This window comes from Stegodyphus dumicola, chromosome 2 (genome assembly GCF_044657685.1).
Source record: "Stegodyphus dumicola isolate Sdum_Otavi_A_Nest chromosome 2, ASM4465768v1".
Lineage (NCBI taxonomy): Eukaryota > Metazoa > Arthropoda > Arachnida > Araneae > Eresidae > Stegodyphus > Stegodyphus dumicola.
Window position 1 is genome coordinate 45,810,712 of NC_140769.1, and position 16,199 is coordinate 45,826,910.

General features: G+C 30.8%; 1 long non-coding RNA gene across 1 annotated transcript in view; it reads right to left on the reverse strand.

The window, feature by feature from the left end:
• Window positions 1-106: 106 nt before the first annotated feature.
• The window catches only part of LOC118182854 (uncharacterized), a 45,132-nt gene continuing 29,039 nt past the window's right edge, over window positions 107-16,199 (reverse strand). Inside the window, exon 5 of the long non-coding RNA XR_004757130.2 lies at window positions 107-7,169. This is a non-coding gene — a long non-coding RNA (uncharacterized LOC118182854). The remainder of the gene's footprint in view (window positions 7,170-16,199) is intronic.

The following is a 16,199-nucleotide window of genomic DNA, read 5'->3' on the forward strand; positions in this document are numbered from 1 at the left end:
CTGTTCTATCTAGTCCAACTGTTGCAGGAGCATTTGCAATATTTGTGATATTAACAGCATCTTCAGTCTTATCTAAATCTTTTTTAATCATGTAATCTGTAAAAGATAAAAAAAAAAAAAAAAAAAAAAAAAAAATTAGAAAAAATACATTAAAACATACAAATTAGTACTTGAATTCAGAAAATTTATGAAATGTTAAATAATTTCTATTTATGATGTATCTTAATACAAACAGATTAACACAATGCATAAAGATGAATTTAACATTTTTTCTTTAATTCAATGCACATTTATTTAATCCAGAAAATGATGAAAACATGTTCATAATTACACTGCTCATAGAACACTGTTAATATTAATACAAAGTCTCTTTTATATAGATCAATAATAAATAATGCAAAAACAAAATAAGGTTAGTTATGAATAGATATAGACAAAAAAAGTGTGACTTATCTCACTTGTCTGACAGTAACATCAGAACAAGCCCACAAAATTCATCGTGGCAAGGAGAGCAAGATTATGCATGTCATTGGCTAGAGTTACATCCCAATTTTGATTGAGAGCACCTGGGGTGGCAGGTCCAAGAGTCTCCCACCCCTCTTTCCCTACCCTCGAGAGGACTTTTGGTTTTGCCATGTATTTAGAGGCATACCATGGCATTTACAAACATACGTACCTTTTCCGGGATTCGAGCCCGGGCCCTTCAGAAAGTAGTAAGAAATTTAGAACATAATTCACAAAGACATGAAAGAAATTAAAAAAATTTTTTTGTGATACTTTTATATATATATATATATGTAAATATTTGGTGATGCAAATGGAACTACAATAATAATTTTAACAAACAGCCAATAATAATTTTACAGCAGTATTAGTTATCCAATCAAATGCATTGAGAACCAAAACTAACTCATTCTGAACTAAAATTTCAACCTGAACACAACTTGCTTGCTTTCTACATTTTGGCCTAGCTGGACTGCTGCTTGCTGCTCTCTTCTTACTGTGAAGCTATCAAAAATGTAAACGTTTTGAAATATGCAGGCATAATTTGTCAAGTTCTTTATGGCACCAACATGTTTTAAAAATAAAAATAAATATTTAATATGCCTCAGCTGCCAAATTGCTTTTCATTACGGATTAACATCTTCAGCGTTTAAGGTATTATTGCTACAAAATCATTACTTTTAAGTCCGATTCATTACAATGATGAAATACCATATTTTTCAATCTACGTCATCAATTGTTTCTACACTATTATTACAGCTAAGTCTGCTTCATTACATATATGTACATATAAAGACATTAAAACAGCCATATTTTTAAAATTTAATTTTTCCTTATATCATACTTACTTAGAATGAAATATGCTGCTAAAGTGTAAACTATAAATTTCAAATTAATACAATATGTCAAAAACAACTATTACTGAAAACATGCAAAACAGTCAAAAGTCGTTAATCCGGACTCGTCGGGACTTCGGCGATTCCGGATTATCGATTTTTCCGGATTATAAATCATCAGTTTAAATCGCGTAAGATGGCATGCAGAAATTCTAAAATTAAAAATATGAAACCGTAATTTATGAAATAAAGAACAATTATGATCTAAAGGGTACCAAAATTTACAAAAAAAAAAAAAAAAAAAAAAAAAAAAAAAAAAAAAAAAAGCTTAATATTTATTTGTTTACTTTATTAAGCATTTCTTTCAATGTAAGTTGTTTAAGTTGCTTCATTTTATGTGATAATACTTTCTCTTTAATTCTATAAACAGACATAATTTCTTGTTCAGTTACAAAGTTCCGCTGTTCAAGCCCCGTTAATTGCTGTGCCGAGAATACCGACTAACTTGTCAATCGAAACTTTTTCGTTTTCACTAACCTCTCTGTCACATTCTTCATGTCTTTATCCATTTTTTGCAGCAATTCCACTTTTTGTTTGTTGGACATCGAAACATACTTTCGTTTTGTAGATCCTTTGGAAGTTCCAGCATCGGAAATTCTATTTGACATAATCGAAAGTTCAACTTTACTTTTATAAAATTGCTCTTACAGTCTGCAAAAAATAATAAGCGGGATCCAATTCGAAGATTAAGAAACAACGCAATCATTAACGTTAAGTGAAATAGATAATTAGATAATTTTAGCTTACACCGTCCGTTATACATTAAACGCGCAGGCGAAAACGTATTCTGCACTTGCGCACACGCATATGCGCAGTAGTCAAGGTCTTACGCGCACGCGTAAAACGCCTGTGCGCAAGTGCCAACGCGGCGCATGCGCAGAAAGTTTTTAGCTTTGAGGTCTGGATTATAGATCATTCCGGATTATGGGTGTCCGAATTAACGACTTTTGACTGTATTATTTAACATGAGAAAAAGAAACAGATACATGTAAGAAAAATTCTATTGGATGTATATAATTATATTTTGTATATTCATTTAACAGTTTAAAGACATTACTAACTACATACAGAAAATAACTATTTAAAAAATTATATTATTAATTTATTTTAGATATATTGTATAGTTTATTCAAGCTTCATTTCCCTTTTTCTAATTTCTTTCGTATTAACAGCAATTTAAAAACATTCTTCATTTGTAAAAATTTGATGACTCTTAATACTTTTTATCTCATGCATAAAAATACTAAAATCCCAAGTGAAAAATGGGGAAGGGTGCACATATTCAAGAAATATTTAACATCACAATGAATGCAAGATTGCTGCCTATTTAATAACCAATCAATTAAGTAAAATCCAAAAATTATCTAATAGTCTAAAAATTTATTTAGCATCAAAGACTCATACTTGGGAATCTTTAGTCACTTATTAATAATATAACAAACATAGTGAGGAATTTTTTTTGCATATAATTAACTTCTGATATGAAAGTTATGGATCAAAAGTGACCCAAATGATAAAGCATGATTTTTATCACAATAAATGTTAGAAAGCCTTTTTTTAACAAAAAATAAAATCCTACAAAATCTAATTATGAATTTTTCCTACAGTTCTGAGAGGTAAAGAAATTAAAAACAATACTATTAAATTAAAATAATACTAATTGTAGAGACAATTAACAGTTTGATTTGGAAATTTTGCTTGGGCTAAAAAGAATCAAAGTGAAAGCAGGTAAATTTTAGTGCAAATATTGTCAATACATTAAAATTTTTACAGATGGCCATATATTCCAAAATTTTCCTAAACATAAGTGTAAGAATAGGAGGAACATACGAAGACTAGATTTCATATTTTATAAAAAATTTATTTCTTCAAATTTAAAAGTACCAAAAAAATGAAACTTTCCATCATTTAAAACATTTTTTGCAATTGAAAATATATGTCTACGATTAAGAAAATACAGGCTGGATAAGGACTTTTGTGGACATAAGATATAAATAAATAAATAAATAATAATTAAAAAAATGTGAAAGGTTTCAGATTTTAAATTACATCCAAAGGGGAGTTTTTTTAAACATTATGTGTGTTACCTTTATTTATTAAATATCATGTTCTTCGTACTTAAGCCATAAAATTCAGTTCAAAAGCAATATCACAAAATAATTAAAAAATAAGCATATCTTTAGAATTTCCGATACACAGTTTCCTGCTCTGGAGATAAAAATGTTTTTCTGTACAATGCTGTCATTGCTAGCTTTGAAATCCTCGAGTTTGTTAATCAAAAATTCATTAAGTTTTACAAAATATGAAATTGATAATAAAACAAATTCCAAATTAGGGCTGTGGAAACATTCAAAATTTGATGGTTCTAGGTACCAATGTTATATCACATGCAAGAAACATACACAAATTTATGCAGATTCTTCATTATTTAATTTCTTTAAATATAATACAGGGCGATAATATTTGGTGGCAACAATCTGAAAAGTAAAACAATGCTTTTAGTGAATCAATGCAAAATGCCAAAACGAAATTAATAGTCCTTCTGGGCAAATTGCTCCTTTGGACTAATAAATGCATACATCCAGACATGATAGCCAGATTCATTCTTAGAAAATGATAAATATTAAATACAACAGAAAACTAAATATAGTAAGACTTTAGTTTTTTAGTTACATTATGAAAACTGGTGATTTAATAGACATATAACAAATATCTCTCAATTAAAAAAACTAATTTAAATACCAGAAACTATTAATAATAATAAATCTGCTGTAACCAGTACGTAACTCATTAATCCTAGCTGCATAATCAGAAATTAAAAATCGAAATAGTGAAGTGATTTAAAAATATCATGCAGAATGCCAGCTGATCACTGAATGTATTTATCGCAGAATATAGTTTTATATAGTGTGTCTGGAAAAGGTGATTGCAGACCTCTTTCCTAGTAACTATTGATCATAGCAATGTGCTTTCAGTTAAAAGGTTTTTTAAAGTGATGTACAGAATTTTATGAAAACAGTTTTAGCACTATGAATGAGGAAAGTCCTGATATTGTTCTCGTAGATAAAAAATTCCAGTTAGAAAAATATTCATTATGCTTAAATATATTAAGTACAGAAAATTTCATACTTTTACACAGAAAAATTGTAGAGACAATTAATTCTTCTGTAAAGTGAACCATGACTTCAACAATAAAAGCTGTTTTATCCCAAACTGGAGAAATAAATTGTCAAAACAAGAGCTTTGAAGATGCTCTCTGTTGAAATATATTGAACATCTGTTGGAAACAGGGATTGAAAAGCAATCTTTACATAGTTATGTATAAAGATGTGCATAAAAATTCCCATCTGGAAATACATGACTAAAATCAATAGTTAAGAAAATAATTCCAGTAAGTAACCTTCATCATACCCGATACACTAATGAAGTTTGTGACAGACAGCTCATAAGCTTTTCTTCCTTTTTTAAAACATTTTATAGACACACATCATTATCCTAATCCTAAAAATAGAATAGATTAACTAATTTTCATTTCCATAAGCAGTTTTAAAATGATAATTTTTATGTGCAATAATCTGTACAATGATTCAAGGTAGCAGTCTTCTAAAATAAGATGCTGAATCATTTAATGGACTGAAAATTTTCATAAGGAAAAGAGTGACATACAACTTGACTTTGAAAAATTATTACTCTATTGAGCAGTTATTACATACAATGCCTTGCAACATGCATACATTTTCATTGTTGAAGACTGTTTATAAAAGGAAACATTGAATAATTTCTGAAAAGTTCAAAATGTTTAGTGACAAAACTTCTAAGTGATAGCACACCAGGATAAAACACACTCATCACATCCATATATTTCTAAAGTTGAGGACAACTCACAAAAAATAAATTTTGAATATTTCCTGAAATAATTAAAAGCATCTATTTAATGATAAAACTTTAAAATTTAAGCACAAGAGAAAACACATAAAACATTCCTAATAGTTTATATTAATTTAATATAATTTATACACCTTGCACAACAATTATTTTAAGTTTTTATTTCACAAAAAATGGAACACAATCATAAACTGAAATACAGGGTGATTCAAAATGAATATAGTGATTACTAACAGCTATAACTATTTAATTGAAAAGAATCTATGGACAAGAATTACACAGAATATAAAAGGAAGTTCAAAATTTGTTTACATACTTTATAAGTGCTCTACACGACTCCCTTTCGTAACATAAACACCATCTAAGAAGTAGTCCATTTAGTGCCGGAGTCACTAATGCAAGAGCATTAGAAATGAGCATTTTCAGTTCTGGAATTGTTTTTGGCAAAGGAAGCACATACACAAAATCATCCATATAACCCCATAAATTGCAGAAAATCCCAGAACTCAAAATGCACTTGTGTTGGTGACTCCATATATGCTTCAGAATGTATGGCATGAAATGGATTACCACTTAGTTGCTGTTTTAGATATAGAAAAACCACGACTTTCACAGCATTTTTTAATAATTAAATACGAATAATTTTCTTCAGAAAGAGCACAAACATAGCCTTCCATACACTGCTTTAAAAGTGCCATTTTGCATGAAAACAAAATTGTCAAGTAGTAGCAGATGATAATTCATACTTTGAAAAATATAGTTACAGTTAAAAAAATTTCTAAGTATACTATTTTTTTTTATAACCAACTATAATCGTCTAAAAAAAATATCTGAACAGCCTCTGTATTTCTTGTAATATTCATTCCCTAAAATACCAGGTATTTATATAAAGCTCTTTTTATGCTCATTAAATGAGGCCTAATTAATAGAAATACTGGCAAATTTATGTTTTTTGACATTAAATGGAAAGCTGTCTGCTTCTAAAATAAAAAACTTTCTCTGAAACTAAAAAATTATGGTACTTTGATTACCACACCTTTACCGAAAAAAGCTGCTAAAAAGTACTGATGCACCAATGTGCCATGGCATCAAAAAGTATTTATGCGGCAACCCAGGTATGCACATACTTACATGTGGATTTCAAATTCAAGGATAATTTTTCTGATTTGTATTTCTTTTTGCTTTGAGTATATTCGCTTACTTTGCCACAAATAGTAATGGAACTGTGCAATTTTTTGTCTTTTATTTTTATTATATTGGAGTGCATGTTGAAGTTTCACCTTCTGCTGCGCTACCGTGACTGGTGCACTATACCGAGAATAGGTATAGTGAAGCAGTCGCTATTTTTTAATGAATGTATAAAAATAGGCAGCACTGGATGCAATGTTGAAATAGACATAAAGATACTCAAACAACTATTTCTCTTCAAAGTCGGAGAGAATTCTGCAACTTTTCAGTGGGGTGTGGGTAATCAGAAAGTACCAAAATTAGTACTTCAATCAGTATTGAAAAATTTCTAAATTCATTTTCTTATTCCATTGAATATCATAAATTTGTTTAAACTCTCTAATATTTCTGGCTAACAAAACTCTAAAATCAGGGAATGGGAAAGAGAAAAGAACAATCAGAATGCCACATTTTTTAAATGAACTATTCTGTGACGTTTTAAATTCATTTTTAAAGAAAATCTCCGTCCACATATTTCACACTCATGAGGTTGTTCTCCAGTATGTGTGAGAAGGTGCACTTTTAAATTCCATTTGGTTGCAGCTGCATATGAGCAATACTGGCAATAAAACATATTGGGAATAATAGGCAAAAATTTCTTTTTTAAACTTGTGTATGAAGATGGGTTCTTCTTTCTTTGATGAAGACTTAAACATTCTGAAAGGAACATAAACAAATTTAATATTTTTAACAGACACTTCACTGATATATTCAGTAAGTTATTAAATTAGTAATTACATTTAATCATGAATTTGAATTTATGTTCAAAAATCTTATTAATTGTTTTAATTAAATGTGTTTATAAAAACAATTAAAATCTGCTATAATTATTGTTAATAACACTAATTTTGAAACCTTAATTTTTTCAGAGATTGTCTGAGTGTTGGAATTTATTGTGAACTTGCAAAGAATTTTTTCTTACGATTTTCTCACTATTGATCATACTCTCGTTGCTTCTAATTAATGAAAATTTTCAAAGTTTAATGCATATAATTTTTTAAAAACAAACAGTAAATAAAACTAATTAATTAATGTGTGCACTTAAAATAAAATAAATAAATAAATAAATAAATAAAAAAATAAGGAAAAATTAAAAACTGAGGATTTTAAACAAAAAAATTTCACAATCAGTTTTTGATATGAAATAGCCTCCCCAAAAGTTTTAATAATAATAATGCATATGTATGCATTAAAAATATTTATGACAGTGCTTATTTTACAATATAAAGATAAAAAAATTTTTTTTTCTTTGTACATATAAAGAAAAAGATATTGTCAAAATTTCCTAGCTATAAAAAAACAAAAATATTTTTAAAATCGAGAAACTTAAAAAGGAATAAATAATTGATCATAAAACTTCAAATTAAGAACTTTCCAAAATGATACTTTACACATACACAGAAAGGGGGAGGGGGAGCATCTTTATTTCCACATTATTAATGATACATGAATTAGCAGTCAATTAAAATTAATATAAAACTATTTCTTCCTGTTTGGAGATTATTACAAATTTTAGGATTGGTTTTAAAACATTTGAGAGAAAATGTTATGCAAAACATCAGAATAACTCTTGAAATCCTTAACTATAAGCCACTAAATCCCATTTATTATCCCAAAAGATTTATTATTGTCTGAAATAAATGAATTATCTAAATATACTATGCATATTATAAGGGGTGTGCAAATGAAAAGGTACGAAATGTTGTAACAATCAAACTGGTTGAAATTTGAATATGCTGTTGGCGTAACCCAGTGAGACACCTAAGGATGCAATTGCAGCACCTGACATGGTTTGTGCATGCACCCACACATCATGCCAGAGTGAAGTAGGCAGTTGTGTACTCCATTCAATTGATGCAGCAGTGAGTGTGATGATATCTTAGTGTTCACAATGCAAAATTCGATGATTGAGGAGCAGCGAGATGCTATCAGATTTTTGAACGTGGAAGGGGTTTGGCCAATATTCATTGTCGGATGGTGGCCATATACGAAGCAGACTGTGTGCGCAACAAGTCAGTGAGAAAGTAGAGTGCTAGTACTGCTCCGTATGCAGCCACATTTGGCGATGAATACTGGCTGGTTTAACCCCTTCCACAGTCAGAAATCTGGTAACATCTCGTTGCTCCTCAATTGTCAAATTTTGCATTGTGAATGGCAAGATGTCATCACACGCACTGCCGCATCAAGTGGACAGAAAACACAACTGCCTGCTTCACTCTGCGCTTGCGCGTGCTCACAACCATGTCAGATACTGCATTTGCATCCTTAGATGTCTCACTACATTATGCCAAAGCAGCATATTCAAATTTCAACCGGTTTGGTTGTTAAGTTTTGTACCTTTTCATTTGAACATCCCTTATATAAGACTTTATTTATCAATCAATCGTTATATAACACACTATAAATATAGAAGCATTATGTTGTATTTTTTTTTTACATTTTATTACCATATGAAATGCATTATTAGCCTTGGGTTTAATTGGACTATTATTCCACATGCAAATTTACTAGTCAGAAATCATTTATCCTAATGCATTCAAAAAATATTTGATGATAAACTTCCACATTGAATGATAAAATTCCAATTAAACTTCCACATTTTCATTCAGAGAGCATTAAATTTTCTTAGAACAGATGGACAGACAATCTCATTCTTTCATTAATTAAAAATATAAAACAAAGTCTATATTAAACAGAAATTTTATGAAACATATTCTGAAGCAATTTTTAACTTTTAATATGTTTTAGCATTTAACTGTTAAAGGATAGTAAATTACACATCATACTGATCAAAAGTTATCTATACTTCCAGTATTAAAGATGATATCAAAAGCATTTCCTACATAATAAATTTTTTTTGGGGGGGGGGCATATGTTATACATTATATGCTCGGAAAAGAGTAATGACTTCTATAATCCATTTTTTTTAACATATGAGGCTATTTTATGTAAACAGAAAAAAAAAAAAAAAAAAAAGATGCAGGCAAGCTAGCTATAATGTAATGAAAATGCACCCATCGTCCTACATTATAGCATGTAAGTTTTTAACCAAACATAGAACACATTTGTCATCTCTCTTAAAGAACACCGATTTCAGGTTGTTGACAATTTAAAAAACATCTAAAGGACTGGCAAGAAAAAGTTTTAAAGTACTTTCAAACAGCAACTGGAAATAAGATTCAAATTTTAAGTGCTAGAGCATATTTTAAGATTTTGACATCAACATACATATTTTTTGGATGCATTACCTAAACAAACACCCAAAATTACAATAATTAATACTGCAATCTTGGCTGTTTATTTAGTAAATTAATGAGGAAAACATTTCAATAGAGGTCATAACTATCTTTAAAAACTATAAAGAACTAAAACATAGAAGGAAGAACAAAATAGCACCATTAAGTATATATTTCGTTATAAATTACAAATCTGTAATTAATATTATAAATATATCAGAATATGGTTATAAACCACAAATCTGTTGTTAATATGCTGGATATACCAGAATATGTTTATAAACCACAAATCTGTAGTTAATAAACTGAATATACCAGGATATGGTGAAGCAATACACTGATAATAAATTATATGAAAGCTTGCAAACATTAAGAGGAAAATATCATAATTAGGCTAATATGGTATTTTTTCCTATGATAATAATAAAGCACACGAACACAACAAAATGATGTAAAAGCATTTTTAATATGCAGAACATTAAACATGATATTAATAAACATTTAAAACAAGTATAAAATATTGCATACAAAAATTTATTACACAGCTATTTATAAGACAAAATACAGTAACACAAATGCTTATATACATGTATTTAAATATGTACATTCATAACAAACAACAATAACAACAAAAAGGTGTAAGTATCAGTTACCATACATCAATCATAAAAACGAAAGGCTGAAATTCCAAAATCAAAAATTTAAAAATAACTAAAATTGGATTAAAAAAATCTCACTACCAAGGAATGTGATAAATTTAAATTAATACAATAATGCAAACAATGATGATACACAATAAAATATATTAAAAACATCACACATTCAAATTATCAAATAGATATGCAAATAATTCTATTTAAATTAATGCAAATGCATTAAAAACTAATGAAAAAATTATAATATAAAAACAATCCTGAAGTTATTTAAAAATTTTAAAGATGAAAAATTTTGCACACCTTATGGGTGACTAAAACATTTCAATAAACTGATATTATAACATTTTAGTAAATATGACATAAATACTTTAGCATAAGTGATAAAACAGCTGTGATGGAAGATCTTGAATAAAAAGACATTAAATGAAATCAAAAGAGCAACTGAGTTATATTTTAAATTATTATCGAAAAAAAAAAAGAAGAAGAAGCAATTTTTAAAGCTGTATGACTCAGATCTTAAGCGGTTTCTGAAAGTGGCATCTTATTTATGTGATTCCGAAAATTATTAATTAAAAGTTGAAATTTAAATTCAATCCTGCCAAATGGAAAAGCAAGATTATTTTTATTGGAATTTCAAACATGAGCATTTTGATAACTAATTATTCCAAACTTTTTAAAAGGACACAATTCTTTTTTCTGATAAATTAGTTAATTATAAATTAAACTGTTTAGTAATTTCAAATGTTTTTGATAATAATGCACATAAAAATGGAATATCAAATCTGTGTATGTCTGCGATGTACATTCTGAAACTAAGTTTCAGCATATTTATTCACAGAGGAGATATAATACAAAGTGAAAAAATATATTGCCATAAAAAAATAAAACTTTTCCCAAATTTAAGATGAGTGGAGTGTTAGCAAAGGAGCAATAACACATGGACAGAATACCAAAGAAGAGAGATAAGCAGCAGATCAATGTGCCCGAGTTCAGTCTAGTACAAATCAGTATGGCAGAAAGACACATGATTAAAATATGATTCAAATGGAATTGTGCACCATTATGTACCATGAATTAGTGCATGGTACTAGTGTTTCAGATATCCACCCCAACCTATAAAGCATTTACAGAAATGACATCATGTCCCATCAAATGGTTACATACTGGTGTTCAGTGTTCAGTGTCGAGTGAAGAAAGGCAGAGCATGGAAGGTGAAGATCAATCTGGGCACACCTACACTTCCACAACTGCAACAAATATCGACAAAGTACAGGAAATGGTGTTAATGAACAGCTGCATAGCTGTATCTGATATTGCATCCACAATGGGTACTGTACATGCTCAAGCCCAGCACATGATCCATTGAGTTATTGGAAAGTATCGGCAAGATGGATACCAAAGGACCTCATCTCTGATCACAAGACCACAAGAATAGCAATATGCCTCAAACATTTTATGTGATACAAGAGAGAGGGAAATGACTTTCTTTTTAGGGCCATCACAGGGTCTTCACCTGTGAAGAGACATGGGTGCACAATTTTATTTCAGAAACAAAGTCTGCCTCAATGACATGAAAGTAGCCCAGTTCACCCATAACGAAAATATTTGTACAGTCAAAAGTCGTTTATCCAGACTCGTCGGGACTTCGGCGATTCTGGATTATCGATTTTTCCGGATTATAAATCATCAGTTTAAATCGCGTAAGATGGCATGCAGAAATTCTAAAATTAAAAATATGAAACCGTAATTTATGAAATAAAGAACAATTATGATCTAAAGGGTATCAAAATTTACAAAAAAAAGCTTAATATTTATTTGTTTACTTTATTAAACATTTCTTTCAATGTAAGTTGTTTAAGTTGCTTCGTTTTATGTGATAATACTTTCTCTTTAATTCTATAAACAGACATAAATTTTTGTTCACTTACAAAGTTCCGCTGTTCAAGTCCCGTTAATTGCTGTGCCGAGAATACCGAATAACTTGTCAATCGAAATTTTTTCGTTTTCACTAACCTCTCTGTCACATTCTTCATGTCTTTATCCATTTTTTGCAGCAATTCCACTTTTTGTTTGATGGACATCGAAACATACTTTCGTTTTGTACGATCCTTTGGGAGCTCCAGATTCGGAAATTCTATTTGACATAATCGAAAGTTCAAGTTTACTTTTATAGTATTGCTCTTACAGTCTGTAAAAAATAATACGCCGGATCCAATTCGAAAATTAAGGAACAACGCAATCATCAACATTAACTGAAATAAATAATTAGATAATTTTAGCTTATACCGTTCGTTATACATAAAACGCGCACGCGAAAACGTATTCTGTGCTTGCGCACACGCAAATGCGCAGTCGTAAGAGGTCTTACGTGCACGCGTAAACGCCTATGCGCATGTGTCAACGCAGCGCATGCGCAGAAAGTTTTTAGCTTTGAGGTCCGGATTATAGATCATTCCGGATTATGGGTGTCCGAATTAACGACTTTTGACTGTAGTACTCGTATTCCATGAAAGCTTTGTTTCTGTAAGATGGACATCGTGAATGAGTTTTTTATGCACTGTGTAGAGCAATGTGTTAAAGGCATAATGAGTTATCATGAAATTTCTTATGAAACTTGGGAAGAATGGAAGTGTTATTCATAAAATATATAAGGAAGTGTATTCAGAAGCTACAATGTGTTGTTTAGCAACATTCAAGTGAATTAAATATTTCCAAGAGGAGCAAATAGACATGGCTGATGATGTAAGAACTGAACAACCTTCAACTACCCTAATGAAAAAAAGCATTGCTCACATGTTGTCACTTATGCAGCATGTTTGATGACTAACTGTTTGAGTAATTGTCACTGAGTTAAATTTAGGAAAAATCATTGTTTACACAATCTTATTTGGGAATGACAAACAGTCGTATTAAAAACTTTTGACTGGTAAAAACACTGAAATGGTTGAAGTACTGGTCGAACCTCGATTGCCTCAATAACACGGATTTTGGAGATGAGTAGAGCTGGATTTAGACTTGATAAGGCCCTAAGCTTTTTGAGATATGGGGCCCTTTATAAGTCTGTTATAATATATTTTAATTTTTTGGGGTCCCCAAGAAAGCCCTATGCTATAGCTTGTGTAGCTTATATGTAAATCCAGCACTGGAGATGAGAGTTGAGTTTTTAAATAGGATCTGATACCGAAGATGCAAAGACTGGAACATGAAAGTCGAAGTGCGAAAAAAGAATCTTGAAGAAGCAGATCCAAAATCATAATATTTTTTTTTCTAGTATTTGTACACTATGCAGCATTAATTTGTTCTGCAAAGGCAATCCAAAACTGCAGCTTTCCCTTTAAACATTCAGACATCTATGACACAGACACCATGAATACATTCAGACATCTATGACACAGAGCACAATGTGGTACATTTTATTGAAAGCACATGGATTTTGCATCATGGCATTGTAATACTGCACATAGTATTAGTTGTTAATGAATTCCTAATCATAATTCAATTGCTGTGCTCAAATATCCTTTCAATTCCTTTGATCTAGCCCCCTATAACATTTCCATGTTTCCCAAAATCAAAATAGAATTAACACCTTAATTTGACATCAGAATGTTTTTTTCTTAATTCCCCATTTTTAACTCAACCTCTTTCTTCATTTTAAATCAAAACTGTAGCCAATATATTCTGTTGTATTAATATTTACAAAAAAAAAAAAAAAAAAAAAAAAAAAACTAACATATTTACTTACATGCACAGAAATAATTTAGTTCCATATACCCATGTTAACTCAGGTGAATGCACTAAGAGTTTAAAGGGGACGCATCAAAAAAGCATGAAAAACAAAGACTGAAAAGAAGAAGCAATTGGAAGGACTTAATAGAATATCCAGCCGCAGTACGGTTTGCAGCAATGGAAGCATCACTGACAAAAGAGCATTAATAGTGAAGAGAACTATTGGTATTGTTACGAATTTTGTACTTAGATAGCTAATTTTAGCAGAATTACAATTAAAATTGTTGTATTTCCTCGAGCAATGCAGTGCGAGATGAATTTTAAGAGAAAGCTATCCCAGAAGTAAAAATACAGGAGCACTTACATTTAACGTTGAGTAAAAATTCATCTCAGTAATTTATATTTAAATTGAATAAATGTAATTGTAACTGTATGAGCCGTAACCGTAATTATTCTCTTTTTGCTTTCCAGAAATCTCAAGAAGCAGAAATTACTACAAAGATCTTGCACAGCAGCTTGGAAAGCTATAAAAGCCAGAGAGAGATCATCTTGGCTCAGTTGTTTAGTTATCTGCTGTTGTTATTGCTGCGAATTCAGTGCGGGACTGGATTAGTCTTCTCTTTAAATGCACTGTGTATTGCGTTCTATTTAATGTTTTTAATAGTTTGAAGTATAACTGCTGATAATTACTGCGTGATATTGTGAACCCTTCTACAAATATCTTTGAGGAAAATTATAGAGTTCTGATAAATTTCTTTTGATCAGAATAAATTTTTTTTCACCTATTAATGGATTTGTGCATTCAACCTATTACAAATCTGTATACATACAACACTTTCTGGTGTCAGAAGTGGGATTTAGTGCCAGTAACAAAAGCGATGGAAGAGCAGTTAAGACAGCTGGGAGCTGCCTTTGCTGCATTTAAAGAGATGAAAGATTCCATTAAAGAGGAGATGAAACTGGCCAAGAAAAGTAAAGATGAAAGCCATTAAAGACCAGATGAAAGCTGGCCAAGAATTTGTTAAAAAAAAAAAAGAGGTGAAAGCTGTTAAAAAATGAATGTGGGCCAACAGAAAATGAAAAGAGAAATCATCTGCATAATAGAAGCTATGGAAGACAGAATTGACATGACTGAAAACAGAGTTGGAGAAACTGAAGAAAGAGTTTTGCCATTCAACAGCAAATTGAACAAATTGATGACAGGGTTTTTGTGGTCACTAAAGAAGTTGACACCTTGAATAAATTTGTAGCAATGGCAAAGAGGAATAGTGATGGTTTTAAATTTTTACCCATGCCTACTTGCCTCTCTCTGAAGCTATCCATATATGATAGCAAGACCTCCAGGAAAGTATATAAGGCAAAATTTTCTATAGCGGTGGATGCAAATGGATGGGATTCCTAAGCTAAGGTCTGTCAGCTATTCTTCAAACTCTTCCAGAAAACCAAGCCCTATCTGGTGTGTCCTCCACAGAAACTCTCCAGGAACTTTTTATAGATGTTGAAAGATATTTTCATCTCGCCTGACAGAAACAAGGAAAATCCTGTCCTTGCAGTACTTCATCGACAGCATCCTGAAATACAGAAATCTCTACGAATGGCGGATGGCAAAAAGGCAGCCCAGCAAGCAACTCGTGAGACCGCCACCCAATCACAGCTGCTCAAGTCCAGGAGCCAGTGCATGAAGTCACTGCTCGTCTAGACAATTTAACCATGCAACTCAATGCCTTGAGACAGATTATTAGTGACAAGAAACTGACCCTAAAATGTTGGAACTGTGCTGCTGAAGGCCGCATATGAAGAAACTGCAGAACACCCCAGGCCATGGATGTTAAGACTACTTCTAGCAAGAAGGAGGGAAACTAATTAGTGATCATCTTGTGGGGCAGATAATGAGAAGCCCCATTTTAAAGCACTTGAGATTTCTGCAAAGAGTGGCAGAGTGGAGTAATAGACTCTTCATCGTGTGACATATGAATGGAGTTCTCTGCAATATGACTGTTGATACAGGAGCCAACGTTAGCATCATCGAAAAAAACTTTGGCTCAATAAGTGGAAGATAAACTTATCTG